Raw genomic sequence first — 12,423 nt, 5'->3', positions numbered from 1 at the left:
TATGTCCTTACAAGAGACAATGAACTGATGATCACTAAAAATGTTAAATTAGACTTTTAATTATGTTAAATACAAAGATTGATGTGTTTGGTGGAAACATATCAATGGTAACTTGACCAAACAAAAAGAGCAGAAATGGAAAACCACAGGTAAATGGTTTTGGTAGTGTTTTTAGCAAAGAAATGTGGGCAAATAATCATAATTGGATTCTTGATAAATTTCACAGAGTAGATGGCTAGATGATCATATGAATATGAGACCACAGGTGGTAGATTTAGCATTTGGGAGTATTCTGTGGGCTGGTTTGTAGGGTGACAGTGGCTCTCACAAGTTATCATCAGAAGGGCACCTACATGTTCTTTTAAAAAATTGTGAACACTGCTTAAAGGAGTTTTATCCACAAAGGACTGGTCTTTAAGAGAATAAAAGATAAAATTTGGAGATCTTTGTTGCAGTTTGAGCACAAATAAGGTACAGATTTTTCAACAAAATTTATTAATATAAAGTAAAGCAAAAAAATACTTTGGGATTCCAAAAATAATCAGTATATATTGATAGCATTATTGATTGTGATCGGTTCCATCAAAATGTTGTATATATTCCTCTTTATATGAGTACTCATCTCTTTGTTGAAAGTTTGACTTTACTCCAGAGCAGTTTATTACATGTTATTTGGCAACTCTGCTAGCAAAGATAATTACAATGATTAAAATGCAGCTCCATGTCTTTTCTTAGGCCGCAAAAATTAGTTTTTAGCTTTTTAGTTCTCTTTTCTAGATCAATTTATTGTAACTTCTCTAGGTTTCCAAGGCCCATGGGAAATGAAAATTCAGTTCGTCCTGAAATTTCCTGTGAATACCTGGTTGATAACTATGACCTGCCTTTTATTTTTCCTTTTGAATTGTGATAGTGTCTAGAATTATAGATTTGGTGTTGCTAGTAGGCCTTGTCTTTAGCTAGACCCTACATGGTGCTGCCTACATACCGATTTAGGGTATGTAATTCATAGGACCAATGAATAATTCTGGTTCAATTAGTAAATAACCACTCTGAAGGAGCTTAATGTGAGTTCCAGTAGGTTTTCTGTACTAGTTTCTATGCTGATGTATCCGTCTAAACACATTTCATAAATTTCCTTTTGATAGTTTTCCCACAATCTTGTGATACCTTAGGCATTTCAAACACATATTATTCGATAGTATTGCTTTTTCTTATTTTTTAAAATCCAAGTGCTTAAAAGTTCTGTTGCTCTTCAGAAGGTGGGGTGCGAGTGGGAGGGGAAACACATTTCTCTCTTTGTAGAACTCTGAAGAAGTTCTCCTAACTATATACTACTCCTCCCACCAGAGGATGGGTCATGGCTCAAGGCTAAGATTATTAATGAAATGTTCTTTGTCAAAAAGAAAGAAAAAGAAGTTGTGAGGTTTTGGGTGTGTTTGTTTACTTGACTAAGATTCTATCTAGGTCATTAATAAAAAGCAATGGTGGCATGAGTGCCTTAAACACATGTGTAACCACAGAGTTAGGGTTCGAGGAAACCAGCTGGCCACATGTCAGAGCGGCAGGGCTCACATGGCTGAACCAAAGCTGCAGCAGTGGTTGTGGGTTGGTCCAGAGTCCTCCGACTGGCCTGCTTCCCTCTTTCATTTGCGCCCTGTAAGTTCTCATCGTCTGTGGAGATGGTTCAGAGATTGGATAGACACCCTAGCTGAGAATGGTGATTTGGGCATTTATTATGGATGCTACCTGTGGATTTCAGGAGTAAGTTCAGTAGTTACTATTTGTTGGCTTTAAATTACGGACTCCAATAAATATGTGGATCTAATCATTACTTATATTCTTATTTATCCCTTCAAACCTCCTGTGCAATTCTTATATTTGACTTACTCTCATCCCAAAGACTGGAGACCTACTCAGATTTTCTGGGTGAGTAAACTGAAATGAAGATACACTCACATGGTTGTTTTAGGACTCTTGCCCACATTTTTTCAAGCCTCCTACCTAGCATTCTTTTCAAAACTGCTTTATTTATTTCCACATTTTCTGCCTAGTCTCATGTTAAGAGCATCCTAATGCCTCAGAAATAGGCCTATTAAATCACCCCCTTAATATATTTCATATGGTAACAATTTTTCTATGATATTGTGCACTATATATTTGCACATAACACCATTCATTTAGTCAGCTACTATATTTAAAAATCATCCATCATTAATTATTTAAAGCAGTTATTACAAATGCTGTATCCCCCTTATGTGACAAAACGTGTTAAAAACTTGGATCCTAAATGATCCATAGTCCCAGATACTTTAAGAAACGTGATTTTATATTATGATAAGTTGCATAATAGCACTTTGTGTCATACAAGGGTAATCTTTCAGTTTTTGTATTCACAGCAGTTCTGTTTCTGACACTAACTTTTTAAAAATATCCCAACCTGATATGTATAGCTCAAGGGATAAAGTTGTCCCATGGGCAGCCCCAGCCTCCTAGGCCCTGAACATTGTTCAGGTGACATGATTGATCTCTGCGGGACAGCATTAGAGACCACACAGATCTGGTTTCTCTCCCATTAGCTGATTTATGGAATTACATTAGTAAGCAGGGCCTCAGGAGATTTCCCTGCCCCCACTCCTGCCTCTGCTGTGAGTTACACACACATTCACTACCCAGGCTTCCTTCTGTTGGTGGAGGGACTTGAAAGGGACACATTAGAATGAAGAGACTGGGGAACTGGACAGTCAGAAAAAAGGACAATCCCATTCTCCTTCTTTTTTCTCTTTAAAATGTATCTGCTGAATGTACAGGCCAACAATAACTTTCCATAAGTTAGGTTGAACTTCTAAGGGGTTTGGTGGAAAACATCCAGATATCGCCCCCAACTTGATAACTGAGAGTGTTTTTTTTTGTGTGTGTGTGTGGGGGGGGTAGGACACATTTCGTATGTAGGCTATGTTTTAAGAGCCCCAACCACATAAATGGCAATTGGAAAATTCTGGACCAAGCATTGTCTGCAGTTTGAACAGGAAGATGGCACTTACCTCCTGGAGAAATTCATCTGATGATCATAGTAAAAGAAGTGTGTCACTCACACTCAGAGTCTGTGTAGTTAAATAATAAAAGAGTTGGTAATTGAGCAGGCCATAAGTTTTTGAAGTTTCGTGACTTAAACATTTTTATAGGTAAAATACAAATGTTTTATATCTTAAGTTGAAACATCTAGTCATTTGTCATTTAGATCATAATTTAAAAAGGAGGTTTCACTGTTCAGTTTAAAGAATCAAAAACATACCTGTATGAAAATATAAATTTGTGCTTTAATCTCAAAATGCAAATATATAACTATCAAAGGGAAAGGAAAGCTTTTCAATATATTTAAACAAAATAATAGTATAGTAACACTAGAATGTAATACAGAAATAAGACACCGAATTTCATATAGGATAAGAAAAAAAGCACAGAAAAGGTTAGTTTGGACTAAAGTAACAAAATAAATATAGTTGTAGCCAAGGTATGACTGTAATACAACTTCAATGAAATTCTCTTCCCATCACCAGGTTTAATATAAGGTAGTCAACGTTGTTTTTAAAGAACCATACATTTTTGATAATTGCTAAATGAAAATACCTCCACCTATCCAAATATCATGTAAATTATAAGCAATATTTTGAATGTTAATTAAGAATAGTAAAATAAAAGCACTTAAAATTCATTTTTAAATGATCCTTTAAGAACGTTTGAAATTTAGTCATCACCAGACAAAATACAATCAGAAAGCCAATCAGAACAATAAACAACAACAAACTGTAGACTTTAATCAGATAAAAACATTTGGATGTTTTAAATAAGAATGGAAATTGTAGCTTAAGATGAGGGAAATAAAAGTTTCTTGATTTTTATGAGTAGATTACTGTATTGCTGCATATTTTGCTTAGTCTTAGCCAACTGTTTTCCAGGGTGAAAAGTTAAAAGTTCTGTATAGCCAGACTTACAGACTGGACGATTAATAAAAATAGTCTGTAAGACTAAATATTGAGAAGTGTCCAAAAGAACGGGCATTTCATCCATGTTTGCTGTGGTTTACCAGTTTGGAGATGCATGTTGGGGTGACCCTGGAAACACTGGTACAATATTCGTTATGGTTACAGAAGTAAAACATAAAACCATTTGAGTATTCCCCAGAAGCAAGTCGCAATGTTTCATAAACTGTTCTGAAATAATTGGTCCTCTTAGAACTTTACAGTTCAACCTCAATAGGTCAGATAGTCTGAATATGTAGTTCACTTTTATCAGAAGACAATTCATATTTTAAGAATACAAAATGTCCTGCTATTCAATAAATTTCACAAGAGTAGATCTGCTTCCATTTCTGACATTTATTTTTACTCAGATTATACAAAATGCTAAATCTCATTATATGTCATACAGCAGATAAAATGATTGAATTAAATTAATAAGTTAAATTCATGGTTTGTTAAAAGTCCCATGGAGAAAGGATGACTTTTCTTTTAGCTTTCCTCTTATTTTTAGATTGGCTTTTAAAAGGCAAAATTTGACCCAAAAGAATGGCAAAATCTTCCATTGTTACAAGTGTGATGTTCAGTCACTCATTAGAATATGAGATGACCGGCTGGGGAAGCACAGCATTCCAGAAAATATCATTTTTTACCAAAAAAACCCCCCTTGTTTTCAGAAGTTTTTTTTTTTTTTGTAATCAGGGGAAATTTTGAGGATGAGCGCATGTGTAGTATGGTTCCTTCAGTTGTGCAGTGGCGGTTCTGCTCATCCTTAACATCCTTTTTTCATCTAACATTATGCTATGATCCTTAGGCGGTTCAAAATCTTGGGGGAGGGGCACACGAGTGGTTTTATCCTTCAGTCATATCTTGTTCCATCACATGCAAACACCTGTCCTGAAATTGAATTATTCTGCAGGGTAATCGAAAAGCCTCCCTGCATTCGGCATCATATGTTTTCTGTTGTTTATTGAGTTATGTTGCACCATACTTCAGAGGCGACAGCCATTTAATAATGTTGAAGACTTAGCTCTGCAGGGGCTAAAAGGATCCCAGCAGGCTTGTTAACTTCTACTCTAAAACATTATGAGAAATATTTTTTCCTCTGTGAAACTTCAGGGCTTTCTCTTAATTTATTTTAAGAGCATAAGATTCATAGCCAGTTATGAGAAGGAGCCTTAAGATTTTGGGGGTTTTTCTATTTCTTAATATCTAACCCACCGATTTCACATTACATTTTTTCACTTAAAAGAATACGGCAAAGCAAACAATTACTTATTAAAAAACTAATACTACAGATGTATTTCTTTGGCTGATATATACAAAATATAAATTATAATCATAAAATATTCTACTGGTGTCTTGGATTTTTATTTATTTACTAGAGGCCCGATGCATGAAATTCGTGCAAGGGGCTCGGCCCTCGCAGCCCTGGCTTTGTCTGGAAGGTCATCTGGACAGTCGTTCTGCTATTTGGTCTAATTAGCATATTAGCTCTTTATTATATAGGATAATTAAAAAGTATATTTTTATTTACTTTTGACCACATTTATGATAGGTTGTGGGAAGAGCCACTAGTATAAAGTAAATTACCACTTGAACAATGTTATATACATGAGCAAACTTCTCTGACTTTATTTACTCACCTGTAAAATGGGGCTAATAATATCAGTGTACCTTATATCTTTTTAATATTGCATATAGGTTGTGATCTTTGCATACTGAAAGAAGCTATGCAATTTATTATTCCTATTTTAAAGTCATCAGCAAAAATAGAGTATAAAACAATTATATTTAGAAATAAATCAGTGCAATGACATGTTACTTAGAGCAGGTAGACATTAAAACTCAGGTAGAGTATTGCATTTTCTGAACCTTTGTCTTATTCAGTTTACCAAAGATCTGACTGGATTTCACTTGGAAAGAGATAAACTCAGTAAACAAGTTTTCCTGTTCTTATGTCTGTCAAATGCCCAGGAAAACTTCAAATTACCCAAGGTAGTCAGTAGACATGGTGAGCCAATTTAGACAAGTTAGTGCCTCCTCTTTCTCTACCAAAGGCACACCACCACCATTAATTAGTAGATTATCTGTGTGTGTGTCACTTTATTAACTCAGTACCTTCATTTGGCTATTATTTTCTCTATCTGGACAAACACAAAGGATTATTCTAAATGTGAATCAGTGAGTTTAAGAAAATCATTGTAAGGAAAAAATGGTTAAATGCTTATCATGAGTTCTAGTTGGAGAACATATTTAACAAATACTGGAATAGTGTAGAGTTACTTTTGTTTTGGAAGATAAGTATGTAAGTAGGGGGAATAGAACAGGTAGACATACATTTTGAGATAAGTGAATGAAGTGACTATGTAGAGCTTTCTTTTTTCTTTTTAATAAGAGAATAGTTATAAAATGAAGTAAGTTAGTGGGCAATAATAAAAAAGGCTGGTGGTTTTCTAGGAGAAATTTGTGATAAGCCCTAAAAAGATTTGGAATACCAACCAAGACAGCATTAAAAACAAAAGAGAAAGGAATATTCAAGCCAGGAAGCAATGCGGTACATATTTAGAAGGAACGCTGTCGAGATAAGATACAGAAGTTTTGCTGAAAATGGAAACTGCAAAAACAAGGAAGATTTCCATGACTTTATCAGTTCATTTGGTTTAGGAGTCAGAGCCGAGGTTCATGTTCAGTGGCATGGCAGCTGAGTTAGAGACAAGGAAAACAGTTTGTGCTATGGCTGACATTATTTTCACTTATGCCTTTAAAACATTTAGTAGAATAGTTCTAAAGTGTAGCTAAAGCAGAATACGTCCAATATGGGTGAAAAAATTGGATCTCTTTTAGATCTCATCTGCATCTAAGTATCTAAATTAATATTTCCAAAGACATTTTTGAGAAAGTGAAGAAAGTGCCATACTATGGGGAAAACTGTGCTGAAAGTGCTGTTTCTTGCTCAAGGACTTAAAAACAACCTGGATGATTGATAATGTCAAAAGAACAGAGATCAAGTAGGATGACAAGAGAAAGGCCTGTGTATTTATAGATCAGGAAGAGTCATGGGCATTTCTGTGTATTTCAGCAAATCTGGCAAGTTCCAAAGAAGATATATTTTCTCCAAAACTTTACATAGTGAAAAGAGATGAAATACATTTCTAAAAGAATAGACTATGTACATTTAATTGTGTGGAAATGCTGGTTCTGAGTGATGGTAAATCAGTGGCAGAAGAATGCCTATTGGGGAAAGGCCTATCTATGGGAAATGTTCTTGTTTATAATAAGGTTAAATGAGATCAGTGATGGTTTTAATGGAGTCAAGAATAAGGAAAAGAGCTGAAACCAGTTTGGCTCAGTGGATAGAGCGTCGGTCTGTGGACTGAAAGGTCCCAGGTTCGATTCCGGTCAAGGGCATGTACCTGGGTTGCGGGCACATCCCCAGTGGGAGATGTGCAGGAGGCAGCTGATCGATGTTTCTCTCTCATCGATGTTTCTAACTCTCTATCTCTCTCCCTTCCTCTCTGTAAAAAATCAATAAAATAAAAAAAAAGAATAAGGAAAAGAGGTAAAATTCTCAGTTGTCTGTAGATGGATGAGAAGTGAGGAGATGTGGAAACTCCTAGTAAACATTAAATACTTCGTTTGCTCTAATTTTTATTCATGGAAAAAAAAATAGAGAACACTGGCCTTTCCATCGCAATGGAAATGTATATTGGATATTTTAAATAAGGCTGCTATATAGAGAGTTAAATTCATTATGAAGTGGAGTGGTTTTGGATTTTCCTCACGGTGATTCTTTTCACATAAGTATGTTATTTATATGGCATGAAGCTATGTTTTTCAAATTACAGGTGACAGCACATTAGTGGTCCATGAAACCAGTGTGTGTTGTTTACCACCAGGATTTTTGTAAAGTAGACTAGAATAGAGCAGGACAGAAAATATGAGTGTGTCACATATAGTAAGAGTACATATTGCTAAACTTCTGTTTCAGTTATGTATGTATCCGTAAATGTGTGTGCATGCATGTGCTAGGCTGCTATGTCAAATGTATTTCTAACTGTTGGTTGCAGTCAAAAGCGTTTGGAAAACACTAGTTTAGTGACAGCAACAACACTATCAAACAAGTCTGTAGTGAGGAGAGAAATTATATTTGTGAATGGAACAATGTTCACAAGATAAAGAGTAACATTTAAATGTGTTTCTATAAATAGTGTGTCTTTACTGTGCCTAAGCAGGTCTGTACCTTTTCTGTATATTTATGAGTACACTAGAGGCCTGATGCATGAAATTTGTGCAAGGGGCTCCGCCCTCACAGCCCCAGGCCTGGCCCCCCGCCCACTGGTCATTCCAGAAGGTTGTTCCAGAAGACCTGCCTTCAGGTCTAATTAGCATATTAGCTCTTCTTTATATAGGATGGCATGTTACTAAGCATGTGGTAAGCCATTGATCAATTCAATTTAACAAATCCTTAGGTAGGGACTGTTAATTTCTAAAAGATGTAAGTATTGTGGATAAAAACACACAAACGCATGTACTGTTTTTTATCAATAACCATGTAAATTTCCTAACTCTGTATCTTATTTCATCCAAGATATTTACGATCTTAATTCTCAGTCCAAGATATGGACACACTAAAAATGATAAAATTGAATTTTAAAAAAATTGGCAGCGTCTCACACCTATTTAAAAAATCTTGGGATTTCTTGATTCATCCCTGGCTTAGTTCTTCCCCAGACTCAGATAAGAAATACAAACTGCTACCTATGATCTCTACTTGGCTGCATCATGTGGGTATGTAGTATTCCAGATTTTTTTTAGGAATAAGAAAAAAAGAATACTTGCCTTAAACATTTGAACATACTGAGAATCTACAGAATGACTTGTTATTTCAAACGTATTTTACAGAATACTGGAAACCCTTGTTTGACTTGAATAAGAGAAAGAGCCATATTGAAAGAGAGCAGTAAAGGAATAAAGGGGAAAAAAGAGAGGGAGGGAGGATGGAGAAATGGTGGGTGGGTAGGCAGACCATAGTGTTACTGATTAAAGGGAAATCAGTAAGAACCTGTGGCAGGAGGGATTATTATGGTTCAGTTCATTTTCTTGTGTCTGATTTAAATAAAAAATTAGTGGAAATGGTTAATGTATCACAATATTTGGAAAGATGCCATGAGTCTGGGTATAGACCCACTAGCATCATTTAGCATTGTTTTTATTTACCAAAGTGTGTGTGTGTGTGGGGGGGGGGGGAATAGTTTCAGAGAAACTAGTGCTTTTTTCTTTGAAATTTTATTTTAAGAGTAATTCTTTCAAGCCTGCAATTAGAAACATAGAATGGCCAAGATGGGAAACTCAAAATTAATGATGGCATTTAGGGAGACTAAGGCTACCCAAGCATCCATCAGCAACTAATTGTTCAAAAGTAGTATAACTTTTAAATGATTGTAAGGAGAAGTTCCTGAAAAATACAGAATTGCACCTATAGAAAAGACTCCAGAAAAGAATGACAAAAGAATAGTAATCACGATATCTTATAAATCCCAGGCTCAAAACAAAGTTAGGCTTATTCATTTACTTTCCTGGTTTATGTGGAAGTGACTGTGTCTGCACAAAGATGGAGAACATGATACTTACAGAAAAAGTAGTTCATGCCAATTCCCTGAGGAGAAATTTGAATCTAAGTACTTGAGTCTTGCTGATGTCATGGTAGTGGACGATGCTTAAGAGTGCACATCCTCTTAAGGGGGCAGATTACCCAAAATATGTTTCTAAAGAGCTAAGTAATGCATGATAACGATAAAATTAAATTCTAGTAATTGTTGACTGTATACGTTTTACTTTTATTATTTCAGAAGAATATTAAGGAGAGAGACCAAAAAGTCAGAGTGGTTGTAAATTTGACCAGTTTATTCAGATAGCAATTGCAGTTATTAAAAAAAAAAACCTAAAGAAGAAATACTTCAAAAGCTACATATTATTTTCAGAAGTATAGTCATAACCGCATACATTATTTTCTGAAATGTTTGAAATTTTCTCAGAGTCTTCTAATTCACGGACATGAAACATGCTTTGGTGTCTAGGCTGGGTCTATCTCAGTATTTGGGTTTCTGTCATAAAAGATTCTGGACCAAATGAAGTTCAGTGGCTGTGTCCGAATGTTACAGAGCTTACCTGAAGGGAACATTTCAATTAAACCTATGTCCACTTGTTAGACAATATAGAAAAATGAATATTTAAAAAATGCTCAGATCTATAATAATCAAAGTGAAGCACCATAATCTGAATGGTTCTTATAGAGGCTAGGTCTAACTACTGTGTTTTACTTGAATATGTTAGAGGTTGTCCAAATCATAGTTTTTAAAAATCACTTCTTAATATTTTAATTGATTTTTTGAGAGAGAGAGAGAGAGAGAGAGAGAGAGAGAGAGAGAGAAAGAGAAGAGAGAGAAACATCTATTGGTTGTCTCCCACACAAGCCCAGACCTGGGATCAAACCTGTAACCTGAGTATGTGCCCTGACCAGGATCGAACTGGCCCAACTTTTGGTGTAGGGGACAGCACTCCAACAAACTGAGCCACACTGGTTAGGGCACTTAAAATTTTTTAAGTCCCCTCCTATTTCCTCACTTTTTTTTTATTACTTTATTTTTTTTTATTTTTATTTTTTTTTGCTTAAAGTATTACAAAGGGTATTACATATATGTCCATTTTTCGCCCCCCGCCCTAGACAGTCCCCTAGCCTCCCCTATCCCCCAGTGTCTTATGTCCATTGGTCATGCTTATATGCATGCATACAAGTCCTTTGGTTGATCTCTTACCCCCCTACCTCCTGCCCCCCAACCCTCCCCGGCCTTCCCGCTGCAGTTTGACCATCTGTTTGAGGCAGCTCTGCCTCTGTATCTATTATTATTCAAAAGTTTATAATGGTCTCTATTATCCATGAGTGAGTGAGAGCATGTGGTATTTTTCCTTCATTGACTGGCTTATTTCACTTAGCATAATGCTCTCCACTTCCATCCATGACATTGCAAATGGTAAGAGTTCCTTCCTTTTTAGAGCAGCATAGTATTCCATCGTGTAGATGTACCACAGTTTTCTAATCCATTCATCTACTGATGGGCACTTAGGCTGTTTCCAGATCTTAGCTATGGTGAATTGTGCTGCTATGAACATAGGGGTGCATATATCCTTTCTGATTGGTGTTTCTGGTTTCTTGGGATATATTCCTAGAAGTGGGATCACAGGGTCAAATGGGAGTTCCATTTTCAGTTTTTTGAGGAAACTCCATACTGTCTTCCATAGTGGCTGCACCAGTCTGCATTCCCACCAGCAGTGCACAAGTGTTCCTTTTTCTCCACATCCTCTCCAGCACTTGTCGTTTGTTGATTTGTTGATGATAGCCAGTCTGACAGGTGTGAGATGGTACCTCATTGTTGTTTTGATTTGCATCTCTCAGATGATTAGTGACTTTGAGCTTGTTTTCATATGTCTCTTGGCTTTCTGAATGTCCTCTTTTGAAAAGTGTCTATTTAGGTCCTTTGCCCATTTTTTGATTGGATTGTTTATCTTCCTTTTGTTAAGTTGTATGAGTTCCCTATAAATTTTGAAGATTAGGCCCTTATCAGATATGACATTGGCAAATATGTTTTCCCACACAGTGGGTTTTCTTGTTGTTTTTTAAATGGTTTCTTTTGCTGTGCAGAAGCTTTTTATTTTGATGTAGTCCCATTTGTTCATTTTCTCTTTAGTTTCAAGTGTCCTAGGAGCTGTATCAGTGAAGAGATTGCTTCGGCATATGTCTGAGATTTTGTTGCCTTTGGATTCTTCAAGAATTTTTATGGTTTCCTGTCGTACATTTAAGTCCTTTATCCATTTTGAGTTTATTTTTGTGTATGGTGTAAGTTGGTGGTCTAGTTTCATTTTCTTGCATATATCTGTCCAATTTTCCCAACACCATTTATTGAAGAGACTATCTTGGCTCCATTGTATGTTCTTGATTCCTTTGTCAAATATTAACTGAGCATATTGGTTCGGGCCAATATTTCCTCACATTTTATAGGAATCTTTCTTTTTCTCTTCAATACAAAACAGGAAAGTTCACTGCCTGCTTCAGAATTAACCAAAATATTTCAAAATTATTCAACAACGTGCTCATGAAAAGAATGTTTTTGTTTTTCAATAGCTGATTTTCAGTGATCTCACCTAAATGTATTGTTGTATTAAACAGGAATTAATAGGGAGACTTTAAGAGGTTATATATTTATTTAACTTGTGTCTCAGCAGTGTGTGTGTGTGTGTATGTGTGTGTGTGTGTATTAAGATGTATTTATTTATTTAATACATTTTATTGATTTCAGAGAGGAAAGGAGAGGGAGAGAGAGATAGAAACATCAACAATGAGAGAGAA

At 35.7% G+C, this 12,423-nt stretch overlaps 1 protein-coding gene across 1 annotated transcript in view; it reads left to right on the top strand.

The window, feature by feature from the left end:
• CXXC4 (CXXC finger protein 4) overlaps positions 1-12,423 on the top strand; it is a 28,229-nt gene that overhangs the window by 5,347 nt on the left and 10,459 nt on the right. The window lies entirely within an intron of this gene.

This window comes from Myotis daubentonii, chromosome 1 (genome assembly GCF_963259705.1).
Source record: "Myotis daubentonii chromosome 1, mMyoDau2.1, whole genome shotgun sequence".
NCBI lineage: Eukaryota > Metazoa > Chordata > Mammalia > Chiroptera > Vespertilionidae > Myotis > Myotis daubentonii.
The sequence above is the reverse complement of the archived record's forward strand: the minus strand, read 5'-3'. Positions and strand labels throughout refer to the sequence as shown.